Source organism: Mauremys mutica, unplaced genomic scaffold (genome assembly GCF_020497125.1).
Source record: "Mauremys mutica isolate MM-2020 ecotype Southern unplaced genomic scaffold, ASM2049712v1 Super-Scaffold_100125, whole genome shotgun sequence".
Classification (NCBI taxonomy): Eukaryota; Metazoa; Chordata; order Testudines; family Geoemydidae; genus Mauremys; species Mauremys mutica.
In genome coordinates this window covers 245,601-258,401 of record NW_025423274.1, presented here as the reverse complement: position 1 = coordinate 258,401, position 12,801 = coordinate 245,601, and the positions used below count along the sequence as shown (strand labels likewise).

The window sequence follows — 12,801 nt, the reverse complement described above, 5'->3', positions numbered from 1 at the left end:
AGCTCATGCTGCTTTTTCTGCACATCGGTGATCCTCATGGGGCTGGCTTGTGTAAGGGGGCTCTTGGCCCTTTACTAAAACTTAGTGTGTGTGTGGGGGGGTGGTTTGGTTGGCTAGCTCCCAGCACCAATAGAAGGGCGAAGGGCCAATGGGAAATCAGGACCCTGAGACTGACAATCCCCAGGGGCAATGGGGAGAGGCCAAAGCTCCAAGTTAGCCGCACTGACAGGCCAGGCAGTGTAATGAGGGAGTCACCAGGCCAGGGGGGCCCATCCTCCGTGGGAGCTGGAACTGCCTGGGCCAGAGTGGGGCAGAGCTAAGGAGAGAGCAGGAACCCGAGAAGAGCCAGGGAGCAGAGCTGCACAGGTGTAGTGCCAGAAACTGCTCCCTGTAGGACTTTGCTACCTGCAGCAGCTACTGACACCTGAGGTTGTTCTTATTTGCTGACTTGTCCTAATTGGCTAAAACTTGACAGTGGTGGGGGATGGAAGCATAAAGGCTTCATCCTCCAAACAACCCTGCCTGGTGTCCATCTGTATCTATTACCTCTTAACACAGGATTGTAAACAACAGAGTGAGGTCATTTAACCATCATTTATTTTGCAGCTTCATTTACTGTGCTAACAATGTAGTATCCTGACACCGATACTTCCGCCCATGTGCCCTGTGGGTTGGATTCATTTTAGTGGGACGTGGGACATGTGGAGGATAATTTAAACTCTTAATGTCCTTATGGTTTCCGTGCAATATACGTCTCTGCTGGAGCGATTTCTGACCATTGCACATCTATTGTATTTATTACAATAGCACAAGTAAGTCACACAAGTGACATAGTCTAGGGGCTTGGCTACACTTGCAAGTTAGAGCCCATTAAAGCAGCCCCAGGGGTCCTAACTCCTGAGGTGTCCACACTGGCAAGGCACATGGAGCACCTGGGCTCTGCAGCTAGAGCGCTCCTGGTAATCCACCTCCACGAGAAGTATAAAGCTCGCGGAGCCTCAGCTGAAATGCCCAGGCATCAGTGTGGATGACGTGTTGCATCACTGCACTGTGTTTGGCCTCAGGAAATGTCCCATAATCCCCTGAAGTCAAGTGCCCACTCTGGTCATTGTTTTGAAATCGGCTGCAGGCATGCGGATATCCCCTTTCAAAGCTCCGTTTCTGACAGCTGGCTGCTTATCTGCTCCGGGACAAAGCAACCATTAGTGTGGAATGCTGCTGTTGTGAGTGTGTGTGAGAGAGGGGGGGTCTGCTGCTGTCCGAACACACAAGACAGCATGCTGACACACTCTCACCCCCCCAAACACACTGTCGCTCCCCCCCACGTACACACAACACACTCCCTGTCACACTCCACCCCCACCCCCCATTTGAAAAGCACGTTGCAGCCACTTGCACACTGGGATAGTTACCATAGTGCACTGCTCTCTGTGGCATTGCCAGAGCTGCTAATGTGGCCACTCCAGTGCGCTTGCAGCTGTCAGTGTGAACACACGGCAGCGGTTTCCCTGCTATGGTTTAACTCCCAGCGATCTACCTCTGCAAGTGTAGCCAAGCCCTAAATGTGCCAGACCAACCGAACTCAGTAACTGCCCTCCACCACCATGTGCAGGGAGTAGGGGCACCGTGGAGCACACACCACACTTGCCGGCTCAGCCTTGTGCATGGTGGGGTGGCCACCTCCCCGTTGATGGGACCTGGTCCCACCATCTCCATGGAGCTCCAGTCTGCCCTGCTGCCATCCCTGTCTGTGTTGTCTTCTCTAGCAGTTGACTGGAAGGTAAGCATTGGCCGCATGCCATGTAGCCGTGTTGTCTTGAAGGGTGAAAGCAGGAGGAATGGTGCCTTCAGCGCCCACCCAATATTCCATAATCTAGTTAAGGAAAATATTTCTCAATGAACTCTCAGTAAAAGATCAGAAGCAGCCAGTGTCCGCATCAGTCTACGAGCATTGGTATTTTCTTGAAATTTGTCAGACCAACCTAACTAACACCCATTTGAAGTTCTTCTTTTCACACTGTCGCTCATTCTCAGGGGCTGCTTTGCCTCCAGACAGATCCATTCTCTCTCAGGACAGCCTTGCTCTTTGTGTCTGTTTCACTCACTGAGGTGTCGGAGTAAACACCCCCCTTCCTTCTATTCTCAGACAAACACTAGTATTAAGTGTTTGCTACTGATGGGTCTAGAAAGCATTTGTCAAGTGGAAGATGCCCTTTCTGGGGGATTGTTCCCAAGATCCAGTACTTCCCAGTATCCCAAATGTCTTCCAGTGTCCTTGGTGAAAATAACACCGAGGCTTCTTTGCAATATAGAAGGAGAAAGGAGTTTTTCACCCCAGATGGGACTTGAACCTACAATCTCTGGCTTTGAAAGCCAATGCCTTATCCAAGGCCCTGAAATGCACTTGAAAGAAGGATGGAAATTTCCTCTCAAGATTGCACATTCTTTCAGAAGCCAAATACCCCATTTAATGGCCTTACAGAAACGTCTTCATCCCCTGGCAGCGAGGCACCTGGGCAGGTCGCTGACAGAGCTGAGCACAACCTTTCTGTCAGCCATCTTTAGAGAAGAACCCCACCCTAGAGTCACCCCTCCCTCCTTCAGCATCTCCACGGCTGTGGCTCTGAGTGGCAGTAGGATGATTATGGGGCGAATCCGGGGCTGGAATGGGGGTAAGGTCAGCCTGTAAGGAGTAACCAGGTGGGGCAGACCCAGGGGGAGGCTGTGGGCTGCTGGTCGGTTTTGGGATCCGAGCTGTAGATCAAAGCTGCACAGTGACCTGACACACAGGGTTATAGGGCCGACATAGTGACCCCCTTACTGGCCTCGGTGACCCCCAAACCCTTGTTACTAAGGGCATTGAGGTGTCTCTGTCCATTAATAACTTCTGGGAGCTCCCCAGCAGGCTGCGGGCATCAGCCGCCTCCTGCCTCACAGGTTAGACTCTTGGCGCTGTGCCAGCCGCCCCCTCGATTGCAGGCCCAGTGTAAGAAGCAGGAGGCCTGGTGCTGTCACAAAAGGGTTTTGATTAATCGACCTCTGTGTTATGGGCACAGGACGCTTCCACTCAGTAGCATAGCTGGGGGGGAGGAGGGGAGCAGCTACGGGTGCCGGGTTCCTCCGGTGGGGGTGTGGAGCAGCCGTTCATTTTCCTGTTCACACTCCTCTGCAGTGTGAAAATCGGGGCGGGGAGGTGGAAGCCCCACCTCCCTCCCGAAATGACACCCAGTGGGGGAAGCCAGGACAACAGGGTGGGGTGGCAGGTGGTGGCCAGACTCTCACCGCCAGGGTCTAGTCTAGCTCAGGGTCCAGCTCAACTTCCTCCCTGTGCCACTGGCCCCCAGTCCCCTTCCACCACCAGGTCGACCCGGGCACTAGGGCAGGAACAGGGTGAGGCAGCAAGTCAAGCTGAGCAAGGCAGGCAAAAGCGAGTCTTGTCTTTATGGGCCGCTCCCAATGACATCCTTTTTATGTGCAACTGCTGCAAAAACCTCCCAGCCAGAGAAGCAACAGGCCAAAATGCTGTCATGCAGCTGCCAAAGTAGCGCAGTTGGGCGAGCATTAGACTAAAGATCTCTGGTTCAGTCCTGGGCTTTGGCAGGCCCTTTCATCCCTTGCTTTTTGGGATGGGCCGGGGCTTGTTTTCTGGGAGGGCAGCAGCACCTTTACCTGAGGCAAGGACCTGATTTTCAGCTCCCCAGCAGGACAACAGAGAGCATGGGCTTCTCCCCCTAGTTGGCCCACCTGACCTATAACGATGAGAGATGGGAGCTGTCTTTCCCACGTGACTTATTTGTCGACCCAAAATGGCGGGAACAGAGTGAGGCAGGACGGCCCTCAGAGATGGTGCCAGAGGGGGCAGGGACTTGGGAGGAAAGCTCCTCTGCAAAGCTGAGTGACGACAGTACTGGGGAAGGGGCATCTGGCACGTGGAATGTGGCAGGGATTCAGAGGCCCAGGAGGAGGCACTTGATGTTAAGGTGTGAAAGGAAAGGTCTATAGTAGGAACTGGCTCCCTTCCTCTGGACCACTTGGTGTTGGGGGGGATTTTAATTGTCTCAGCCGGCCTGACAAACGCTGGTCCCGTTTTCTCAACTGTCAGAGGAAACGTTTTTACAATGAGCACTACCTGGCGCAGGTCTGTAGCGAGGTCAGCTTAGAGGACGTGTTTCGCCATAATGGAACCAGTGGAGGGTGGGTGGTAGCCTCCTATTCCTCTGACCCGAGCTCACACCAGCCGCAGAGGGGATACACCTTTCTGTGGGGACAGGCCACAAGTCACACTGACCAGATTTCCGTGAAGGAGAGCACGTCGACAGCCCAGTGCAGGGTGGTGCCAATGGACTGTTCGGATCATGCAGCTCTCACCGTGTGCTCAATGTGGGCAATTCCCTGACCCATGGCAGAGGATATTGGAAGCTGAACATCCAGAGCTTGCAAGATAAAGGAGCACAGGGGGGCGAGGCCTGGCGAAGTTGGCAGAATGGGAAAGCATCAGAGGGTCCTATGGCAACCAGGGGGATTGGTGGGAGTCGATGAGGGAGGAGTTGGCAGCTTTGTTCCAGCAGCTGGGGAAACACCACAACATTAAGGAAACCAACAGTGCCAAGTCCTGCAGCATCGCCTGTGGGATTTCCACAAGACCATCTAGGCAGGGGAGCCAGTCAGCGTGTGACTGTACGACCGGATCAAGCGACAGCTGCCCGAGTTCCAGGAGATGAGGCTCCAGCTGGCCGATATGAGTGGGAGCACTGAGTGAAGGGAGGGGGCGGCCTCCCCTGACATTTTTGCAGCCTGCAGGGAACAAACACAAAGTAGGGGGATGCGGGGACTCAGGGAAGCAGGGCCGGCTCTAGACCCCAGCGTGCCAACCGCGCGCGTGGGGCGGCATTTTGCCGGCAGGGCAGCAGGCGGCTCCGGCGGACCTTCCGCACTCATGCCTGCGGGAGGTCCACCGGAGCCGCGGGACAGCGGACCTCCCACAGGCATGACTGTGGAGGGGCCGCTGGTCCCGCGGCTCGGGTGGACCTCCCACAGGCATGACTGCAGAGGGTCCGTTGGTCCCGCGGCTCGGGTGGACCTCCCACAGGCATGACTGCGGAAGCTCCACCGGAGCCGCGGGACCAGCGGCCCCTCCGCAGGCACGTCTGCAAGAGGATACCAGGAGCCGCGGGACCGGTGCCCGGCAGTGCGCCCCCTGCGGCATGCTGCCATGCTTGGGGTGGCCAAATTCTTAGAGCTGCCCCTGCAGGGAAGGCCCCACGGACGCGGTAGATCAGGATTATAGTTGATGGAGGAGGAGAGAGAGTCCTGCGAGAGGAAGCTGCTGGTGGGACGAACATGAGGCTTTTAACTAGGGGGTCCAGTGTTTGAGCCCTAGTTTTAGCAGCTGGCTTTTAAGCTGCTGTGCAGGCCAGTTCAGCTGTCAGGACACTGACTAGTGCAAGCTGAGCTCAGATCTCAGTGGGAATTTGGGACCTGTTGCTTCAGACCTAAGCATAGGTGGAGTTTCAAGGCTTTGTCTTGCTCTTTCAAATGATGTGGGAACCGGTGTTTTGCCTGCTGGCTGTTGTGACTTGCGCACCAGAGGGGATGCCGGATCCAGCAGGCTGGCCTTGTCTGGAGCCCTGTAGGGAGGGATGGGAGCTGGGTTTACTCTGAGTTCTGCAGCTGGGCTGCAGCCACGCACGGGAGGCCGCCCTCTTGGTTGACCTACTGGCCCAAAGTCACTTTGGCAGGATTGGTCTTTCCCCAGGAAAGCTGAAGCACAGGCCTGAGGGAGGGAGACTCAATCCCCCTCCCTCTTGGTCAGGGCGGAAGAGGTGGCTGTAAGAGCGGCCAGGTTCCTGAGCTGGGCCTGCCAGCGTTTGGGGAGGGTGGAGCTGACTGGGGCATGGTGCTGGCAAAATGCCTCAGGGTGCTGGCGGGAGGAGCAGGCCAGGGCCAGGGCTGGGGAGAGAGAGAGAGAGACCAGCAGGTTTCCTCTAGTGTTTCCTGCTCTTTTTCTTCCGTAGTTTCTCCTCTGCATGAACTTGCTCACTCTCTCCATGAGCCTGGCTAGCTCAGTTGGCAGAACATCAGACTTGTAATCTGAGGGTCCCTGATCAAGCACTCAACTATTCCCCAAGGTCTTAAAAAGCTCTGTCTCTGGAGTCCTTCTTGATGTTACTTTTTCTCTTCAGGATTTTGCCTTTCCTAAGAAGGGGGTTTGTGTGGGTGTTTGAAGGGGCAACTTCCTGACACCTACTCTGTCCTCGCAGGCTGGAGGAATAAAGGCCTCTGGGCAGGGGCAGCCCTAGACTAGCAGCCAGCACCTGGCGCCCCAGGCAAACCCTGCAATTGTCACCCCCCGCCCCCAAACCCCAAGGGCAGATCTAGGCTGAGGTATTTTGGTAAATGGGGAAACATTTTGCCCCTTTTTTCCATTTAATGTTTTTAACCGTTTTTGTGGGTTTTTTTAAACAGAGGCTTAATTATTCGGTTTGTCTGTCCGTCCGTCTGGCCAACCAATGTTTCTTTCTCCATTCTTCTGGTTCTGGCTGCCCCTTACTACAGCCATAACTCTGGTCTTGAACTTTATAGAGTAGTGAGGTACCTTAAGGGTTAAATGCTAAATCCCAAACCCAAACAACACTAGTTACCTGTGTCTGGCAAAAGGTGTCTGGCAGTTTTGCCACTTTGAATGATTCAAATGGATTTTCAGTGGCATTATAAAAAAATCCCAACAAAGCAGAACCAAACCAATTCACCTTGAACCTACAAAACAAGAGTTTTACAAACCATGAGTGTCAATTTAGGTCCTTAAAACCTTACATCATCACACACAAAGTTCTCTTTTGCCTGACATCCCTTGCACTGCGATTACTCTTTTTTACACAACTGTACCCCGATTGCACGTCCATCTTGTACAACCAGAGCCAGCCAGGGGCAGGCAAGTTAAGTGCCAATAGAAACCCCTGACATTCCTTTAGTGATTTTGATTACATTACCCAGTAGTCAAATAATTTTGATGAGATTATCTCTCCGCCTGCTGCCTGCAGCCGTCCCCTATAGACCATTTCTGTGGGCAAAGGGCCCATTTCCTGCCTCTGCCTCCTTAAGCTCGTGTTTTCCATGCCTAGAATTCAACTGTCACCAGATGGCTCAGACTGAACAGGTTTCAAACCTCGAGGAGGCTCTTACCTTCTAAACAGGGACGGCTGTTTTCTAGTAAAATCACTAAAAAGGAAGGAGAAAACTCGAAAGAGGTGCCTCCTGGCGCTCACGTCTGTGAACGCGAATACTCTCTCAGTCCTCAAAGAGAGACCTGGAGAAGGAGACTTGCTGAAGCAAAGCCACAGGGGGTCACTGAGGTTTCCCTGGCCTCTCGCCCCTGTCCTGCCTGGCTGATGTCAGCATCTCTCTGTGAGGTCACCACCTCCCCACCACCTTTGACCAATAGTCTGAGGTCCTGAAAAAGCCTTTGTGATGTCTCTTTTCACCTTCCAGCCATTGGGTCTTGTTATGCCTTTCTCTGCTAGATTAAAGAGCCCTTTCCTATCCAATATTTTCTCTCCATTAAGGCCCTTCAACACTTCAATGAAGTCACCTTTCAATCTTCTTTTGATAAGCTAAACAGGTTAAGTGGCTTAACTGCACCCACAGGAAAACTCTCTCCCATCAGCATAGAGCAGTGGTTCTCAAGCTGTGGGTCAGGACCCCAAAGTGGGTCATAACCCTGTTTTAATGGGGTCGCCAGGGCTGGCATTAGACTTGTTTGGGCCTGGGGCTGAAGCCAAAAGTCTGAGCCCCACCACCCAGGGCTGAATCCTTCAAGCTCTGGTTTTGCCCTCCCGCAACTGGGGCAGAGCTCAGGCTTTGTCTCCCCTGCCTCTGCCCAGTGTGGGGGGGGCTGGTCCCTCTTTCCAAGGCCATATAGTAAGGTTTTTTTTTGGCAGAAGGGGGTTGCAGTGAAAGGAAGTTTGAGAAACCCTGGCACAGAGCCTCTGAATATGTCTAGACTTGGCTCCCTGGGGCACTGTGGGTGATCAGACACTGAAAGTACAGCCATGGAGACACCACACGCCAGCCTTGCCTAGCAGGCAAGAATCAAACCTCCACAGAAAGACACCTGTTGCTTTCTACCCTATCTCCCTAAGCCCTCAGCCACCACCACTTAACAAAGGGGCTTTTCTACACTATGGTTCTGGTCTCACTGAAGGGTCATTTCCAATTGTTTGCTCAGACCAGCATTAGGGAAAATGGTGCCCTGGGCAAAGCTTGTACTTTGGCACTTCCCCATTGCCCCTGGACGATCCCCCTCCCCCTTTACCGCTAGCTCCTGCACTCCCAACCCTTGCGCCTCCTTCACCCCTAACTCCTGCCCCCTCCTGTGGCCCCTTTGCCCTTAACTCCCTGGGCCACCAGCCAGTGCCCCTCTCCTGCAGCCCCTTCACATGGCTCCAGTGCTGGGGGCCCCGCACTTGTTCTCCCTTTCCCTGGGCTTTGGCATCACTAGCCCCTGATTAGTGAGTAGGGTTCAGTGGTTCCCAAAATGTGGGGCATGACTCCTAGGGGGACACAGAGGAACATTCATGGGGGCACCTCAGGGCCTGAGCCAGCCCCCATGGAGGGAGCAGCACTCAGCCCCACTCTGCCCCAGCTCTTCCCCAACCCCACCCTCAGCCTGGGACTCTGACTCCCAACTCGGCCTCGACCCCCTTACCCCTGTCTCCACCCCTCTCCCCAGCAAGCAACAGCCCCACTCCCAGCCTCGGTTCTTGACTGTGGCTTCTGAGGCGCCATAACCATGGATAAGAGGGTGTGGGCATACACTGTGTTTTAGCCAGCTACAGGCACCATGGCTTAGCTGGCTAAAACATCTGTTTTGTAAACAAGCGATCCTGGGTTCAACTCCCGCTGGTGCCTTGTTGATTAACTTTTGGGGCACCTGGTATTTGCTATTGTCAGAGGATAAAACACAGAGCTAGATGGGCCCTTGGTCCAGCCCAGTATGGCTGTTTAAATTATACTCACAGGCACTGATAACAGAATTATTGGGAGTTAAGAGCTGATAGGTCAATGTTCCAAGCCCATCACAGATGACCCCCTCCCTCTGGGACAGGGGCAGGTCTGAGCTCTCACATGGAAGGGTGAATAACGTAGCTGAAGTCGAAGTATCTTATATCGATAACTTACCCGTCCTCACGGCGCGGGATCGATCTCCGGGGCTCTCCATATCGACGCCGCCACCGCCGTTCGCGGTGGTGGAGTTCCGGAATCGATATAAGCGCGTTCGGGGATCGATATATCGCATCTAGATGAGACGCGATATATCGATCCCTGAAAAATCGATCGCTACCCGCCGATACGGCGGGTAGTGTAGACGTAGCCTAGACCAGAGAAGTGGGGTTCATCTAGCAGCTGCTCAGAGAAACCTGGGTGGGAGGGTGGAATTTAGGATTCTCCCACCAGGAGGAGGTGCTGTTTCTCAGAAAAAGCTTCTCAGCGCCCAAAGAGGGGGCAGAGAAGACAGTTCCCCGCCGGCCGCCAGACACATCTTTTCGCAGGGAATCAGAACCCCCTGGGGTAAAACTCCTCCAAGGATGTGCGGCTCCAGGAATGTCAGAGAAGGGAAGGACTGTTTGCTTTAGGAGGTGGGTGCAGGAACCTGCAGGTCCTTAGTCCCTCCAGCGTCTGATGAAAGCATTTGGGGGGAAGGGTCCGGGGTAGACAAAGACAGGAAAGACGGGCTTGCAGCTCCTGTGCAAACACCGTGTTGCCAGCGGTCCAAGAGAAGCGGGTGGGGGTTCGAGCATTTTGGCTGCTTCCTGAGGGCACGGAACTCACAACCTGGCAATGCTCAGAGCCCCGTTCCTCGGGAGTTTTCTTTGTGTTGGTCTTGTGATGCTGAGGGAGGAAGCTGAAGCATCATTTGAGTTTGTTTCAGTGCCTTCGGTTGGGCTAAGGTTGTGACCCTGAGCACAGGGGTTCCAGCTCTTAACCCCTGAGGGGAATGGGCAATGGACCAACTTAATCTGTTGGACAGAAAGTAGCCAGAAAAAAATCAAATGATGCTTCCGGTTCCTCCGTCAGGATCACAAGAGAAACACAACAAATCCCAAGAGGAACAATTCTTCTCTGCTTTAGTTACCTCCATCGCAACCCTCTCCACCTCTTCTTCTGCCTACCTAGCGGCTCTTTGATGGAGAAAGATCCTGGAGCGGATAGAATTTCTGAGATACAAACTGAGAGAGAGGCTTTGAGACCTCCTGATAGGATTTTGACACAATCTAACAGGGCTCTTGGTTGTAGCTGCCTCCTATCTCTGCTCCCTATGTTGTCAATTCTGTGCCCTCATGAAGCAGCCAAACCAGAGTACGTAGAGCACCCAGTTTAGGACTCAAGCCCAAACCCTGAGACTAAGAGTCTTACCTTCCCTTTATCAGTGTCTACTGTACTGCTCCCTTCTTCCTCCACCTGTATATGTTTGACATCCATACCTGCCCAAGATCAAGCAATGCCAACTTTCTGGTGGGGAATAAACTGGAATTTACCCAACTAGGTGCCTTGAGCGCATGGATTCCAAAGGTATTTACGATTCCCTCTAACTTCTCTTGCTGCTACTCTAAGAAAGCTCCTAAACAAGGGCTCTTCCAATGTAACAAGGGGAATTGAAACCAGGCCACCTCTTGAGGTGGAATCAAGAGGCTGTGTCAGGAGTGGGATTTGAACCCACGTCTCCTGCAAGAGACCAGAAGCCCCAGTTGTGGGAAAGACAGAGCCTTGAGTCTGGCACCTTAGACCACTCGGCCATCCTGACACTGGGACAAAAGCAGCTCTCTCCACCCTCCTTTTCTTCAATATTGTATGAGCCGCTCAAGGAGGCCAAGACAGCGTCTCTCGTTCAACACCTACATCACATCTGGTTTTTAGACACCATCACCCTCATCTAAAGTTTCAGGTTTCCTACAACCCTGTGCCTTCTGAGGTGTTCTAATCTCCCCCCTCACTTATTAGATGGACACTAGGACAGAGGCAGAATAGAGACACTTAGCTTAACGAGAACCTCAAACTCCCGCACGGTGGGCCACAGAGTCAAGCAGCCAGCACTCACAATCGGTACCGGCCTTGTTTGGGTTTTTTTCCCAAACTAGCTCAGCACTCAGGGTGTTGAGCCCTTCTGGAAATCTTGCAAAAGAGTTTGGAGCCTGAATGGGTGTTGAGTTCTTAAGAAAACCATGTTTTTGTTTTGTTTCCCCAAGAAAATTGGGGAAAAAAGATTAAACTAGGGTGAACCTGGATGTTTATTGCTGTTTTCGTTCAGCTCCACTAGGCTGTTTCGAAAGCTGGTCCATTCCCCATTACAGAGGGTGCAAGCAGAGCGAGTGAAGGAACCCCTGTGCTCAGCATCACAACCTGAGCCCGAGGAAAAGCCCTGAAACACGCTCAAATGACGCTTTAGGTTCATCCATCAGAATCACAAGAGCAAGACAAAGACATCTCAAGAGGAAGAGTCCTCGGCTTTCATTTACCCCATCGCAACCCTCTTCACTTCTTCTTCTGCCTACCTAGAGGCTCGTCCAGGAAAATCACTCAACTGATTATAATTTGGGCAGAGAAACCCAGGGAGGGCTTGTGATCCCCCTCCATGTGAGCGGATAGCATTCTGACTTCGTCTACGGGGTCTCTCAGCTTTGGCTTCCCCAGTTTGTCAACTCGGTGCAGGCAGGAAGCAGGCTCTCCTCGGCTTTGGCAAGCCACTTTCTGTCCAAATTGGGAAACCGATCCAGTCTCCATTCCCCTGTGAGAACAAGAGCAGAGAGTTCATCAGCTGAACCCAATCCGAGGCATTGGAAAAAATGGAATTATGCTTCCCGTTCCTCCGTCAGGATCACCAGGGAAACACACCAAAATCCCAAGAGGAACAACTCGTCTCTGTTTTATTTACCCCCAACGCAATCCTCTCCGCTTCTTCTGCCTCCCTCGAGGCTCTTCCAGGGACAAAACTCATTGAGCTGATAGGATTTGGGGGATGGAAACGGAGAGAGGGGGTTTGACACCTCCTGAGAGGATGTGGACGCGATAGAACAGCTCTCTCGGTTTTAGAAGCCTCCTAGCCTGGCTCTTTTGTTGTCAATTCTGTGCCATCAGGAAGCAGCGAAAGCAGGGTAGGTAGGGCACCCGGTGACGTTGCACTCCATACGTTTTATGAAAAGATGCTTATAAGTGTGAGTATGATGTAAGTGGAATATGCTTGATGCAAAAGGTCTCTTGTAAGGTATCATAACAAAGGTTCTAACCTACTGAATATATGCCTCCTATTTGTATGCATGTCTCATTCTTGTCTCTGAAGCTGGAAATATGAAGTCTAACTCTGAGGTCCTATTGTAATTGTGCAAAGCGTGGGCCACTAATGGCGGTTTAAAACCTTGACGGCTCCCATTGACAATTGGTTGTAAATGGTTTATTGACCTGCAAACCTTCCTGTGTACGTGTGGGCCAACCCAGGAAGAATGGAAAGTAGGGGTCTTACAGAGACCACGATAGTGGAATCCATCTTAAATCTGGTATTTTTCCGTTTAGAAGGAAGGGTGAGGACCCGGAGAGACAAAAGATTCCCGCCTTATGCCAAAGCTATAAAAGGGGGTGAAGCAGGACAAAGGGGCTGCCAGTCATGAGAAAACCCCTGCCAGTCATGAGAAAACCTAAGATGTCTGCTGGAAGTAACAAAGACCGAAGCAGGGGAAAGGATTGGGCCCAGACTAGGCAGGAGTCTAGTCTGTGAAAGAAGCTGATTGGCACACCTCTGAGGGTGAGCTA

The 12,801-nt window shown here is 52.7% G+C and overlaps 1 non-coding gene across 1 annotated transcript; it reads right to left on the bottom strand.

The window, feature by feature from the left end:
• Positions 1 to 10,692: 10,692 nt before the first annotated feature.
• On the bottom strand, positions 10,693 to 10,801 carry TRNAL-CAA. The gene is made up of 2 exons: positions 10,764 to 10,801; positions 10,693 to 10,738 (listed from the first exon to the last, which is right to left on the bottom strand). It is a non-coding gene; the product is annotated as a tRNA-Leu (tRNA).
• Positions 10,802 to 12,801: the final 2,000 nt, after the last annotated feature.